The 13872-nt window shown below is 43.9% G+C and overlaps 1 protein-coding gene across 2 annotated transcripts in view; it reads right to left on the bottom strand.

The window, feature by feature from the left end:
* Window positions 1–13872, bottom strand: part of LOC144754541 (glutamate receptor U1-like) — a 241266-nt gene that overhangs the window by 52123 nt on the left and 175271 nt on the right. The gene's annotated exons all lie outside the window — the stretch shown is intronic.

Raw genomic sequence — 13872 nt, 5'->3', positions numbered from 1 at the left:
TCTATTTGGAAAAGACTAAAAGGATCAGGAAAACAAATCAACTGTTTGTGAACTATGGTTCAATGAGGACGGGTTTTCCAGCGGCCAAGAGGTCCATCTCCAGATGGATTGTCTCTTGCATTAAATTGGCCTATCAGCATGCAGGCAAGCCTTTATTGGTGTCACCCAAAGCGCATTCCACTAGAGGGAAAGCCGCTACAGTAGCCTTCTTACATGACATTCCAATGTCAGAAATATGCAAGGCTGCAACCTGGAAATCAGTTCATACCTTTACGAGACATTACTGTCTCGAAGCTGATTCCAGGGCCGATACTCAAGTAGGACAAGCCTCCTTGAGAAATCTGTTTGGGTAGCCCATAGCCTGCTCAGGCTTGTTGATGAGATTACTGTCTTGTCATTCCTTTGCCCGCAGGGATGAGGAGAGGCTCGCTATTCTATTCTAATGCTTATGACTATTGATGAGGATCCCCTGGAAGAGAAGGATTAGTTACTTACCAGTAATCCTAGTTCTCTTCCAGGGGTATCCTCATCAAAGTCATAAGCAACCCTCCCGCCTCCCCGGGCAAAGAATATTCTTTAATAAGGAGATATTGTTAACCTATTACGTTACTGGGTTTGTTTCAGTCTCCGAAAAGAACAACTGACCTAACTGTCACCCCTGAGGCATGATGGGATACAGGGGGTCATGGGTGCCTTAAAGGCACGGTGTCAGTTTTTTTGTATTCAGCTACAGGTTAGCTTTTCAGTCTTTTTAGACTGTGTGTTTGCAATGCAGCCTGGGAGCTGTCTATGCTTTCAGGGTGTTATAAGAATTTCTACTGCTGCCTAAGCATTAAAACAGTTTCTCATGTTTCTAATGCATATTATTCATGTATGGTGGAAATTCTTCACAGCATATTCCAGCTCTGATGTGATTTGGCTGCTATTGCATGTTTTTATATATATATGTATAGGCATTTTAAGGAACACCACGGATCAAACAACAGAGGGTTGTCCTATTATCTCATTGATGCAATCTCCCCAAGTAGACGCGGAGGGATAGAGAAGGCAAGCTACGCAAGTCGGAGACTCGATATATATTACTACTTGACTCCAAATACCCACAGGGATTGAATTTAACAGAGGATTTATATACTTGTTTAGAGTAGCATGTAACTAGATTGAGCTGACAGGCATGGTATATGTATAACCTGAGAACTTGCACTATGAGGGCAAAAGAAAAGAAAAAGAAATGACGGTCCACAATATCAATATCACTCAAAGAACAGATAGTGTGTAAATAGATTAATTTTAATATCAAGGTATTGAGAAATATTTATAGACACAAACAGTATACATTTTTAGACAATTTTTGAAATGTTTTATCAAATATTTTTAAAGTATCATCAAATATTTTTAAGCATTTGGAAATGTAATATTTTATATTTTGCGCTTTGAGTGAGTCCAATATTGATATCATACATTGAGATAGATGGTATGGAGTAAGCTGATGTTCATGAATGTAAAAAGAAACTAGACAATGATATAGTGATGTAAGAATAGAGGAGTCAACAAGCCATCATGGATATTATGCCAATATTTGTTGAAATTGCACATTAGGTTCAAACAGTAGATCAAAGTGTTATTTAATTATATTAGTTCAATATTCACCAGCACTTTAGGCACTTTTTTGTATAAGTTATCTCGATAGAAGGGGATACAGAAAAACTTTCCAACAAGATATAGGTGTTTGTATTTGACAAAAATACTTATTTAACGCAACCAAAGATAAAGTTTTATATCAAGCAAACTTTTAGGGTAAAGCCAAATCGATATTAGATATTTGTATGAACTATTTATGTTTTGCAAGGGACATCGGAAAAAGATAGAGGTTGGATATGTAGACATGTCTTTTCGATGTGAGGCAACACATTAATAACACAAAGATGTTTTAGTATTTAACTATTACAAGCATATCTATTTTATTAACATAGGTATTTATTGCGTTATGTTGCACAGTAAGCAGTATTATATGTTGGAAAACAAGCAGTATTGAACAATGTGAACAACTGCGATAGAGTTTGTCTTCTATGTCCATTGAGATCAAACAACACGTGATTCACTGATATGATGCACTGCCACTTTAAAAATGCTTCCCAAGTACTGATTATTTGTCGAGTGAACAAGCGGCGGGAAGCCGTGAAACGCGTCTTTGACTTTGGGAAAATAAAATAACTAAAGCACGGATTTCGGGTCTGTGTCCTGTTTGCTGGCGGCGGCGCGTGATTTAAGACGAGGCAGACATCTGGACAGGATTGTGTTATATATGTATATATATATATATGAGTATATATATGTGGGACACATATAATATAGTGTTTCCGGGGTCCCGCGCATGGGCGGGAACATTCTAATGCTTATGACTTTGATGAGGATACCCCTGGAAGAGAACTTGGATTACAGGTAAGTAACTAATCCGTCATCCCAGATGGCAAGGAGGGCAGATTCAGTGCCTCTTCCCGGACAGAATCCTGTTTGGAAGTCTGAAAGTATGTCATTCTCTTCAATGAATTGTGACATCTGGGCGAACGTTGCTCTTTCTATCAGTTTGCCCAGGAACGGTCCATTTGTAATGGGTCTGTAGTTGTCAGGGTTCAGCGGGTCCAAGTTTGTTTTCTTCAGTAAAGGGCGTAGGTATGACTTTTGAGTTCTTCTGGAAATATTCCAGTAGTTAAGGAATCATTGATGATTCTTCTTACTGGAGTGGCAGCAGAGATTGTTAAAATAATTGTCTTGAAAGTTTGTGGCGGACAGGGGTCAGAAGGGCTGCCGGCAGGCCTGCTTGCTTTGACCAGGTCCCTAAATTCATCGTGTGAGATGTGTTGGAAGGAACGGAGAGGCTTGATTAAAGCATTCTTGGATTGTTGTTTTGTGCAAGGGTTAGTGCTGGTGCTTTGTTTCTGTTTTAAGTATGATTCCAATGTGTCTGCTTTGTCTGTGTAATGATTTGCCAGTTTGTCTGTGAAATCTTGAGTAACAGGATGAGTTCCTTCTAGGCAATTTGGTTTGTGAAATTCATTGAGTATTTTATAGAATTCTTTATTTGCACATTTGCGCGTTTTGAATTCTGTCTGGAATACACGGAAAGAGGGAGATTTTTGAGTCCTGGGGCCTGCTTGGTCCAATGATTTTCACACTTTATTTGCATTTAAAACCCTGCTCACCCTGTTTTAGGGTTCGGAGGAGGCGTGATTGTGCATCCGTTTTATTAGGCCTGACTCTTTTTCCATTTGAGTGCTGGTGGTGGTAAGCACCTGGAAGTCATGTGGTTCACAGAGCTCCATACAATTCTTCATTGATTGACCTCATGATGCATGACTGAAGGCCTGTGATTACTCCTTCCCCCGTTTCCGCCCTCCCCCTGCTCTTCCGCCTCCCCTCCTACTTCTTTTTCCCTCAGCCTCCCCCACACACCCTGGTGGGACGAGTGGGGGTTTCAGAGAGGGCAATGCATTGTTATGTACCACCGCTGCCCAGTTTCTTCACTTTTACTTGGTTCACTGTTTTGTCTTTTGCAACACCTATATCACATGATGATGGGCAAACGTCTCTGTTCTGGGACTGCTGTTCAGTGGAAACGGACACTGCCATATTCTGATTTTCTGTACTTGTGACCAGAGTGTGAAGGGGTTCAACCAGGCGCGGTTCCTCCATTGGGGTGTGGGGGCGTAGCCCCCCTGCCGCCCGCAGCTGCCTCGGCGTTTTGTTAAGACTGACAATCATGTGTTTTGTTAAGACTGACAATCATGTCAATGAATCAACATGACGTCAGACCGCCCTGCCCCTTCAGAGTCTGAAGGGGTGGGCGGTCTGGCGTCATGTTGATTGATTGACATGATTGTACAGGCACCAGGCAGGCAGCAACACAAGTGCGCATGAGTGGGGACGGAGGGTGAATTTTTACCCGTGCCCACTCATGCGCACTTGTGTTTTTGGTTTGTTGCGCATGCCCATTAGGAGCCCTAAGGTTACTGTGCCCCTGGCGCCAGGATTGGCCGAGAAGGGCTGTGAGTCACAGCCTGTGACGTGAGGGGAGCAGAGCCCAGAGGTGGCGCGGACCGGGACCGGCAGCAAGGTAAGAGTGTGTGTTTTTCTTTTATTTTAAAGTGTTTGGTGCGAGCGTGCGTGTATGCATGAATGTTTGGTGGAGAGTGTTGCGAATGGATGTGTTTGTGTTTATGCGTGTGTGAATACATTTCTTTGAGTGTTGTGTATGTGTGTGTGAGCACCACCCCACATAAACTGTACTTGCTCCAATAAACCTTTGGCGCTATGGTCTAATTAGACCCTGACTGTTTCCCTCTGCTGTACTCCTATGCTTTTCGGATCTATCACTTTATTTTATATATTCAAGGTATGGATCTTTTGCAGATTCAAATTCATGGATATTGCATTTAGAGGCAATATCCATGAATTTGAAATCTGCAAAAGATCCATACCTTGAATATATACTGTGCAGTATGAAAATCAGTTTGCGCCACACCACTTTACAATGTCACCAGCCGCCCCTGGGTTCAACCTATTGTCGACAACGGTAGGACGTGTGTCTATTGCCTTTCTGGAAACCTCCGCCAGGGTCGAAAGCACTGCTTTCTGTGTGTTTTACTTAATTAAAACATGTTTAGAAAAAAAAAAAAGACTGAAGGCCTAGAATTCCAATAGTGCACACCTAAATTAAACCAGAACAAAAGAAAATCGACAGTGTCTGGAACCTATTCCCCTTCGCATAGTAGTGATTACATTGATTGAAAAATAAAAATGTAGCTCTGAATGTGCTGTCCTCAATGGAGCTCAGAAGGAGGTTTCATAATCTGATGTGAGGCATGTTTGATCATGCCAAGTTTTTGGTTGTAGAACTAACAGCTTTGTCCTAGCTTCTTCCAAGGGCCAGACAGGTGTAATCGTGAGCAAATTACTTGATTCCCACATACCACAGTTGCCGAACTACCTCTGGTCAAATATCATTATTTCAGCCACTACAGTATTTTTTTCTGTGTATACTTCTAGTCATGTTTTAAAAAGAGAAAAACTAAACTCAAAAACGCAAAATGCAAAGAAAGAGAGAAGAGCTGCTCAAAGCTCTCATGGCTCGAGTTATCTATAGTTCATTTGCACGGCGAATTAGTGGGAGTGCTTAGAAACAGGCCAACGCCCTGTACTAAGCACTATGTAAAAAGAAAAAAAAATGACTCCTATGTATGAAAGCGCTGCAGTGGCAGTGTGAGGCTATGGAAACGCCAATTGTGGGCCACGTATAACACCGACATAAACAAATAAGTAATTAAATAATGAAATAAATGCATGAATACATAAACATAAGAAGGAGCATTAGAAGTCTCGCGTGTGATTTGATCAAATGCACATTTTGATGAACAATGGCAAGCACGCCAGGGAATTATAATGTAATAAAGGATGGCATCTGATGAACAAGCCTTAAAGCCAAAAACAGAAAGCCAGGCTTCATAATTGCTTTCACCTGAGTGCCGGGAGAAGGACATTGATCTTCGCCGAATCTTGTGTTTTCAGCCGCTGTAATGAAGGAATGTCTGTTGCCATAGCAATAGGGCGGATAAAATCGACCGATTACGCCAACCTTTCCCCTTTAGCTAAACACATCGGATTTTGCAGCAATAAATCAGAGCCCCGTTAGGGAACGGACAGAGTGTCAGGTTTCTTTGCACAGCATACACTGAGAATTGAATCTCTTCTGGGGGCACACTTTATGCAAATTAGGGAACTAAGCTGGGGAGGGGGAGAATAAAGTGTTAAGGCATCATCTAACCATCTGGTTGTGTGATGATGCAGGGAAGGAGGGTAGATCTTCTGGTCTCTTCAGTACCGGGAGACACCGAGGGGCATATTTACAAGCCCCTATCGCCACCACAATGTCGTTTTTAGTGATGTTGTGATGGGGATAGGAGCTTTGCCTTATTTACAAGGCAGAACGCTGCCTTGTAAATAAGGCCCCCTTTCACACTACACTTAGCGTGAAAGGGGGGGCAATGGGGGTTTCACCGCAACACTCATTGATTATGACGCTGCCCTCTATTTACAAGAGCATTAAGTTAAATTAAGACCAGGGATAACCTAGTTTTAAACAGGTGAAATGAGGAGAAATTCTTTATTTCTCCTCGTTTTTGCTGTTCTCGTGTGTGCTGCCTTGGGTAAAATGCCAATGATTGTTTATGTGCAGGACGGTCCCCCTTCCTGCACACAAATAATCATTTGAAAAAAAAATGCAGTTTTGCAACTTCTGTGCAGGGCCGGACTGGCCGTAGCGGGCAATCAACCGGTGCGCCACACGGGTGGGGGCTGTTTTTGTTACAGGGACATCTGCAAATAGGCTCTGTAACAAAATCGGCCGAAAACCGGCCCTCGCAAAGAGCTCGGCCCTCCCCAACCAACATATGTGCAGGAAGGGGGATCTTCCTGCACTCAAAGAATCATTGGCATCGATCTGTATGACCTCTTGATGCAGGGAGGCTCTTGCAGTTGCAATGGCTTTGGGTTGTTACTTAGCGGACATGGATCTCTCCTGGACTCGAGGAGTGAGACATCATTTTGAACCTTCTGCAAGGGTTCGTGAACCGAGCTCCATTTTCTGAGTTAATTGAAAGAGGAAAGTTTCCCACCTTTCCTTGGATAGCTGGTAGTTTGCATTGTTAATAGTGTCGTGGGGACGGAGACCATGTGAATGCTGGGTACAAATTTGCTGAAATTGTTGCATAGATAGAATGGCTTCATCTCAATGAAGTGAAGTTCCTTCTGGCTGACTTCCAGCGTTTTTGAGAAGACCACAATTTTGCTGGACAGCCTTGAGTCATTGTGGCTAAGCCCCATTCTCTTTTTAACTGATTTTCATCAAAACTCCACTTTGTGGCTGAGACAACAACCCAACCCAAGATGGCTATGAGCAAAGTAGATAGTGCTTTAGTAAGACTTGACCAAAGCATGTAATCCCTAAATGTAACATTCATTTTAGAATCTGATGTATGAAATAATATCCTTTTACTTTACCCCCAAATTTCTGTCTATGTTGGTACGATGCTGAGGGGAATATTTACTAACATTTTGCCATGAGTTTGTGTCACAAAAGTGACACAATCAGTGCAAAGTGTTAATTTTATTTCCCAGGGCAAAACATGTTTTGTGCTGGAAAATCACCTGAAAGTAATTCACAGCAGTGCCTAGCGCTGCATTGTTTTTCTTTATGTCAAGGATGGGTTCCATGCGTTTTCATGCTACCACCCATGGATTTTGATGCAAAATTCTATCTACTAAAAACAATAGATAGGGTTTTTCAACAGAAATAACTTTTATTTCTCCTTTCTTTTCCGGTTTTGCATGTGTTCTACATGGTACAATACACTTACAATGTAGGAAACGTTTTAAAGTTAGTCTAAGCATAGAACTTTGTATCAGTACCTTTCCAGTGCAAATCTCTAAGCTAGACTCCCTCAGACATGCTTTCACTATGGTTCAAAGGTGTGGGTGTGGCATTAGACAGCATGGTTCTGTGCCAGCACTGAGCAGAGAGCAGGACAGTCTCATAACCCTGTAGATAGGATGCTTTCCTGCTCTCTCTCTCTTACCCAACGCAGCACAAAATTCTCGGTTGCTGCGTTGCATGAGATTTTAGAAAATATACCCCTTGTGTTGGAAATGGCCCTTTTTGCAGGGTATCCCCAAACTTTTTGCTTTTTTCCTCCTATTTTTCCCTGACCTGTGTGTGTTGGTTTTAGGACCCTTCTGGGCACTTTACCACTGATAATCAGTGCTAAAGTGCATGTGCTCTCTGTGTAAAATGTGTTATGGATTGGTATTTCGATGATTGGATTATTTGATTTATGTGTCAGTCCCTAGTAAAGTGCACTGCGAGTGCCAGGGCCTATAAATCAAATGCCTTTGGTGGGATGCAGCACTGGATTGTGCCACCCACGCAAACAGCCCGTAAACTGTAACTCTGGCCTGCCATTGCAGAGCCTGTGCGCAGCCTGGGGCTGCCATGTTGACTTGACAAGTGCACACACTTGCAAGTCCCTAAACCTTCCCTTTTCTACATGTGAGTCGCCTCTAAGGTAGACCCCATGGGCAGCGTGCATTGTATGTGAAAGGTAGGACATGCCCTGGTGTGTGTGGCATGTCCTGATAGTGAATTACAGCTCTCTTCGTTTTTCAGTATTGCAAGACTACCTGTTCTCCATAGGCCAGAGTGGGCAGTTTGATTATAACATCCTATAATCCTAACTGACTCAGGGAACATGGTAGAAATTCAAGTTTAGTATGCCTGAACTTAGAATGATAAAATACGTCTTTTAGTGAAGTTGGTTTTAACATTCTGTGTTTGAAAATACCACTTTTAGAAAGTAGGTATTTTCTGACCTAACCATCCAGCCTGCTTCTGCTAGCTTGTGTATTAGCTGTCTGGGTTGTGAGTGACAGGGGCTGGGGGAGACTCCAGGAGACAGGATGAGTCAGCACAGGGCTGAATAGACACATCTACACATAGATGGATGGGAGGAGTCGCACCTGTGTCTGAATAGGGCTGGGCTCGCCTTCCACGATGCTGGCTCCACCTCCTGTGGTGCGTCTGATGACCCTGGGCCACATTGACAAAGGAAGAAGGTGCACACTGGCAGAATGCACCTAAAACTGGTTTGAACGAGGTACAGGCCCCTCTCCCTTCAGAGGACAAAGGATTTGCTGGTATTAATATTGGAGCACAGACCCCAGATATTTAGTTTACTTCTGAACTAAGAAACCTGCCAGGAAGAAGTACCGGGAAAGCTGGAGAAGGAGTACTGCCCCTATGTTGCCTGTTGAGGGGTTGGCCTGCAGTGGTTGCTTCTGTATTGAGTAGGGAAAGTACTGGACTGTGCTTTCATCATCCCGCTATTAGAATTTTCTTCAAGGGCTTGAAGTAGAGCTTGCCTCCTGTTGGAAGTCTCAGGGATAGAAAAGACTTCAGAGAACTCGCTGGAATCAAGGAACCTGCCAAGAAGAAGAGCTGGAAGAGCTGCCAGGAGGAGTACTGCCCCTTTGGTGTGTTGTTGCTTTGCTGTGTTGGCCTGCAGCTGCTGCTTCTGACTTGGGCAGTTAAAGGACTGGACTGAACATTCTCTACTTGTGCCAAGTGTCTCCAAGGGCTTGAGGTAGAGCTTGCCCCCTGTTCAAGAAGTCTCAGGAACAGCAAAGACTTCAAGCCTGACGCCATCTACGACACCGCTGCGACTCCGTGTCCTGAAGGCACCGCAGAGGGCACCGCCTCAACGCCGCACCGTGACCCTGGTCTCACCGACGAAGCCTGCTGATGCTGCCACCGAGCTGCTGCTCGCACTGGGACCTGTGGGCACCGCACCGCCTCGCTTCATGACGATGCCGTGGTATCCCGGATGACGCCGCTTCACGCCAGACTCGACGCCGCTGCCTGCACCGTGTTTCACGATGCACCACCCACATTCCACACCGCAACCTTGGCCTACCGACGCCGGTGCCATCGACTCCAGTTCGTCAGCCGACGACAGCGCTTCAGCAACGCCACCGCCGCTGCTGCACTGTGACCAGCCAGCACCGTGACTAGCACCGTCTTGATTTCACACAGCGACCCTGGTCTCACCGACGACGCCATTTGACGCCGCCACCGAGCCGCTGCTCGCACCGCGACCTGAGGCCACTGCACGCCGCACCGCTGCACTTCGGAGGCACAACGAGAGGTCATCGACGCCCTGCATTTCTGAAAGGTATGTTTGCGGGTCTTCCCGACACCGTAGCTGATCTGTGATGCCGCGGTCAGCCAGAACTGTTTGAATTTGTTTGTCCATGACGCCGTGGTAGCCCGGACGGAGCTATCGACATCAAAGAACTGTTTGTCAAGAATACTTTGATAACTGAAGATTTTTAAAGTACTGTACTGTGGATTTTTATCGGATTTAGTCTTGTTTTACATATATAAAAATATTGGCTATTTTTCTAAACTGGTGTGGTGTCCTTTTGTAGTGCTTACACTGTATTACTGTTGGTTATGTGCAAATACTTTACACACTGCCTCTAAGATAAGCCTGACTGCTCATGCCAAGATACCAAGGGGGTGAGCAGGGGTTATTTTAGGAGTGTAACTCCCTTATCCTGACTAGGAAGAAGGGTCCCTACTTGGACAAAGGTGCAAGCCCTTGCCAACTAGAGACCCCCATTTCTAACACCTATGCTTTGGGCAGTATTGCACTATCATAAGTCTCCTATTTATGAGATTGATGGGAAAACATTGATATAGCGCTGGTGAGGCAAATCAGGAGACGATGTAGAGATTCACAGAGAAAGGGCAAACGGCAGACCAAGGTCAAACACATCCATTCCACATGTTCAATAAATTGGAAAATGGTGCAATCACTTCCCGCACCCACCGTTCGGAGGTGTCAGTAGTATCCAAGTTTTCAAGAAAAAATAGAAGGTGCGCTTGTTGTGAAGTCAATACACACGAATAAGAATCTGTTCCAAAATTTCTTCTTTTTATTCAATCAATCTTTAAAAGTGGCACACAGCCAACGCGTTTCGTTCCCGATTTTTGCCAGAGGGAACTTCGTCAGTGCTCCTCTATATAAAGCTGGTCGGTAGCAGTGAGAAGTATTTTTGATGGAATTGGACTCAAAGGGCATAAAGACTGCTTGCTAATGGTAGGCAGAAAAGGGGCTTTGGAGAATGGATCAGGTAGTCCTAATCGCCTCTCTTAATGTAACTCTCAATTGGCAAATGAAATATACAGACTTTTTTCTCACTGGCTTTAAGTCAGTTTTCCTCCAAAACAACCTACCTATTCAAAGACTTACAAAATAGTTTCAAGCCTCACATCTGCCCACTGTTGCTATAACCATTTTCTCATTAGTAAAAAAAAAACATAAGAGCAGGGACCTATTGTCTTTCTTAAGAGACCAACACCTTAGCTGCCTGATGCTGGGTTGCTGCATACCAAAACTGCCTACTCTTAATTCCGTTTCATTCCTCTTCCTTCTACCACACTACACTTTCTGTCTTTCATCTCACTTTCGCAAGTTCTTTTCCATCATTGTTATCTCCATTTGTCATTGTTATTGTTAGAAATGGGGTCTCTAGTTGGCAGTGGTTTGACCCTTTCCAAGTAGGGACCCTCACTCTAGTCAAGATAAGGGAGTCAAACAGCCAAAATAACCCCTGCTCACACCTTTAGTAGCTTGGCACGAGCAGTCAGGCTTGTCTCAGAGGCAACGTGTAAAGCATCGTACATACACACAGTAACACAGAGAAAATACTATAAAAGGAGTCCACGCCAGTTTAGAAAAATATCCAACAGTTATTTAAATAATAGAAGACCAAAACGACAAAAATCCAACACACACCAGTCAAAGTATCCCTTTTAAAAGATTAAGAAAGTTAAGTCCATATAATCAATGGATACGTTCATTTTAACAAAGGAGAGGAGATGCGTCGGTTCCTTACTGGCAGGGGAGGTGATGCGTTGGTTCCTAACTGCTAGGCAGGGGAGGTGATACATCAGTTTCTTTCTGACAGGGGAGGTGGTAGGTCGGTTCCTTACTGGAAGGGGAGGTGATGAGTCGGTTTCCAGACATGCGGCCTCGATTCCTTACTGCGGTGCGATGAAGAATCGGCTCTCAGGGACAATGCGTCAAAAACTGGATACACTGTGTCGATTTGACAGCGGCGATGCAGGTGCTGCGTCAATTCCACAACCATGAAGCAGACGCTAGGTCGATTCCTCAGCTGCAAAGCAGGTGCTGCATCAGCCTTTTGCAGCGCTGCATCAATAAATCAGATGCTGGGAGTCGATGCAAGGGTTTTCTCCTTAAGATCACCAGGTTATACTTCCAGGGGCCCAGGAACTGGATTTGTCACTACTTGGCAAGTCAGGACACTCAGAAAAAGAGCTCAGGCACTGGTAGGTGAGGTCTTTGATGGCCCTGAGACTTAACAGGAGGCAAGCACGCACAAGCCCTTAGTGAACCTTGGAGGCAGGATGTAGAAAGCAAAGTTCTGTCCTTTCACTCCCAGTTCAGAAGCAGCAAGCCAGCACAGCAAAGCAACATGCAGAGTGGCAGTCCCTCCTACAGCATCCAACTCTTCACCCTGGCAGAATGTCCTCAGTCCAGCAGTGTTCTGATTTTGGTGTCAGCGATCCAATACTTATACCCCTTTCTGCATTTGAAGTTGGCAAAGTTCAAATGGAAGTCTGTCTAGTGCAAAAGACCCTGCCTTTCCCTGACCTGGTTCCAGGCACACTACAGTGACAACTCCTCCCACCACTCTAGCTCAGGAAGGCCCATCATCTCCCTTTGTGTAACTGTCTATAGTGAATGCACATGAGCCCAACTGTCAGCCAACCCAGACATGTATTCTACAGACAGAGCCATAAAATGGTTAAGCAAGAAAATGCCCAAGTTCTACAAGTGGTATTTTCAAACATGCAATTTAAAAACCAACTTCACCAAAAAGATATTTTTTAAATTGTGAGTTCAGACACCTCAAACTTCAAATTTCTGTCTCTCCCAATGGAGTTTACACTTAAAAGATATTTCAAAGTAATCCCCATGTTACCCTACAGGGGAGATCGTCTTTGCAATTATTAAAACCGAAATTAGAAGTATTCTACTATTACAACTTGTAAAACACACCAGTGCATGCCCTACCTTTTGAATACACGGCACCATGCCCATGGGGCTGCCTTGGGCCTACCATAGGGGTGACTTACATGTAGTAAAAGAGAAGGTTTGGGTCTAGCACGTGGGTGCATTTGCTAGGTCGAACTGGCAGTTTAAAACTGCACACAAAGACACTGGAGTGGTAGGTCTGAGACATTTTGCAGGGCTACTCATGTGGGTGGCACAATCAGTGCTTCAGACCCACTAGTAGAATTTGATTACAGGCCTTGGGCATACCGGGTGCACTTTACTAGGGACTTACTAATAAATCAAGTATGCCAATCATTGATAAACCAATCGCCAATACAATTTAGACAGAGAGCACTTGCACTTTGGTACTGGTCGGCAGTGGTAAAGTGCCCAGAGTCCTAAAACCAACAAATACTGGTCAGAAACAATTTAGGAGGAAGAAGGCAAAAAAATTTGGGGATAACCCTGCAGGGCCAGGTCCATCAGTTATGCTTTTCTTCTCTTCCTCCTCCTTTCTAAATTTTCTGCCTTTCTCTTAGCTCTTCAACAACGGTCACACATTAACACAGGGTATAATTCTCCACACCTAGTTTTACTGGACATGTTAATACAATGCCATTGTTAGAGGATACAAAACCTGATAGATGAGGAGAGGTGTAACCTGGTGAGACTCCTGTTATTGGTAGGGTGACTACTGCACTCCAGGTTATTAGATACTGTCTCTAGTCATGTACATTTTACCTACAAACTACTAATTTCAGGTGTGATAGTATAATAAGGCCAATGGAGGCAAACAAGGAATACAACACCCAGATGCAATAAGCTATTACACAAAGGTTCAGGTCTAAAAAAATATAGGGTTCATAAAGACCTGGAGGGAGATGGTCACCCAGTATTGTTGACTCAAATCCCTTGTACACCAATGTAAAGCAATTGTAGAGACAGAAGTATTAATAGAACTATTAGTCTTGTAGTTGGATTATTGATAGAGTGAATAGGTGAAAAAGTGATCACTTAAGGTGGACATATCACTCTTAACTGCCTACTGTTGAGGGGCTTTTAATGATGCTGCTGGTGGATAGGTACACTGTATGATATTGTACTTTTGAAGGATAACTCTTACAATTAAGTTAAGTTCCCACTCCATGTGGCCCCACACAGAGCAATTATGAAAATT

Source organism: Lissotriton helveticus, chromosome 5_1, assembly GCF_964261635.1.
Source record: "Lissotriton helveticus chromosome 5_1, aLisHel1.1, whole genome shotgun sequence".
NCBI lineage: Eukaryota > Metazoa > Chordata > Amphibia > Caudata > Salamandridae > Lissotriton > Lissotriton helveticus.
Note: the sequence above shows the minus strand (reverse complement) of the source record. Positions and strands in the feature narration are given on the sequence as shown.